Source organism: Apaloderma vittatum, unplaced genomic scaffold (genome assembly GCF_000703405.1).
Source record: "Apaloderma vittatum isolate BGI_N311 unplaced genomic scaffold, ASM70340v1 scaffold26575, whole genome shotgun sequence".
NCBI lineage: Eukaryota > Metazoa > Chordata > Aves > Trogoniformes > Trogonidae > Apaloderma > Apaloderma vittatum.
The window spans coordinates 573-2,492 of NW_009719273.1; positions in this window are offsets into that span (position 1 = coordinate 573).

Sequence of the window (1,920 nt, forward strand, 5' to 3'; positions counted from 1 at the left end):
AAGAAAGGACTTGAATATGCAGGCAGTCGAGCCGGATGATCCGAACACATCGATCAACTCTACGTTGAAGTTGCCTGTCAGGCACATGGCAGCTCCTCCTGCTGCTGCTGTGCTTGACCAGCAGTTTTCATGTATAAAACAAAAAGCAGCGCACTCCTCCTTTGTCATTTTGCTGTTTTCTTTCGCTTGTGAGACCCGAGTCCCTCGGCTGACTGGATGGAGCAGTGGGCATCGCCACCTTCGTGTTGCCGGCGAATAAACAGAATCGGTGTGATGTCGCTGACGTGTCATTTCTCCCCTCCGTGTTGGTTCGGGGGGTGGTGAAGGTGTTCCCAAGCGTTACGCCTGGGGGTGGCAGGACGTGCGGGGTGTGTGGGGACACCCTCTTAACTGAAGTTCTGAAGGAGCAGGGCTCTGTTATCTCGCTTCGCTGTTGAAATTCAGCCACCTCAGCCGTGGGTGGGTGGCTGGACACGTTTGTGTTTCAGACATGGTTCAACAGCGTCTTCCGTTTCCTTCCCTCGCAAGGAAGAACGAACACCTCTTCGCTCCTAAAAGGATTTCTGCCCTCCGTGTGCCGCCCAGGGCACCGCGGTGCTTCCCTTACAAGATCTGATGAAGTCTCTGTCTTAGGCCCAGATGTTGTTCTGCCCATCCTGTGTGAGGGCCTCATCAACGTCTTGTGTTGATGAGGAAATGAAAAGCAACCGTGACTTGAGTTACAGTGACGTTTTCACAGAATCATTATGGTTGCAAAGGACCTCCGGGGTCATCAAGTCCAACCTTTTTCCCAGCATCAATTCCTGATTGTTTGGTGTGATGGTACTTGCGTGGTGGAACCCTCCTCCTGCCTGGAGCTCATCCGTGTGCTGTGTGCTGCCTTCACAACAGCTGCTCTGCCCCGCGTTCTTTTAGTTTTATCTTCTGCCAAAATACCAATTTTCAGTGAAAACCCCGTTGCGTCTCAGCAAGATGTGTTGTTTCCGTAGCAGCTCTCAGCCCGCCGTGGTTGCGGGTGCTCACCCCTTCCCTGGGTGGGGTGACCCCAAAGGTTTTGTCAGGGCTCTCCTGCGTTCCTGTTGCTTCCCTGCCTGCCTGGCGACTGCGGCGCTGCCCCTTTGTTTCCGTGTTCTGCTCGCGGCCTCCCGAGGGACCAGACGTAGCTGGGACGGCAGCGTTCTGGATGGAGACACGGAGTTGCACCTGGGGGGACGTGGCAGGCTGTTAAAGTTTGGTTTTCCAAGCCCACGGGCGGAGCACGCTGCATCTTTTTGAGGCTTTGTTCAGATGCCAGCGCACCTTTCCTGTTCCTTGATTCCTGTGACTCGGGTGAAGATGGTTTTGGCAGTCCTGACACCACGTGTGTCGTGTTCTTGGAGTACAGTAATAGCAAGGTGACACCTGTAGTGCGTGCATTGGTATTTTCTTTCCTCTCTGAAATTATCCTGTGGTTTGAAGTATTCTGTATAATAAATCCGTGCACGTACTGCGCAACTGAGAGCTCCTGCCCGCGTAATAATTCAGATGTTTCCCTAACTCCTGCTGGCTCTTGTGCCGTTTAACAGGGCCGACCGCACCTGTACTTGTGAGCTGCCTTTTTAGAGGTCTTTGAAAGGAAGAAGAGCTCCACGATTGCCTGTCTTCTCCAGGCTCCGATTCCTGCATTCGGCCAGAGCCGCAGAGGCCAACCGTGGCCACCACCACAGAATCACAGAATCATTGTGGTTGGAAAGGACCTCCAGGGTCATCAAGTCCAACCTTTTTCCCAGCATTTCTCTAACCACTACACCATATCCTCAAGCGCCACGTCTGTTCGTTCTTTAAACACCTCCAGGGACGGCGACTCCAGTTCCAGTGCCCAACTACCCTCTCAGTGAAGAATTTCTTCCAAATATCTAATCTAAACCTCCCCTGGCACAC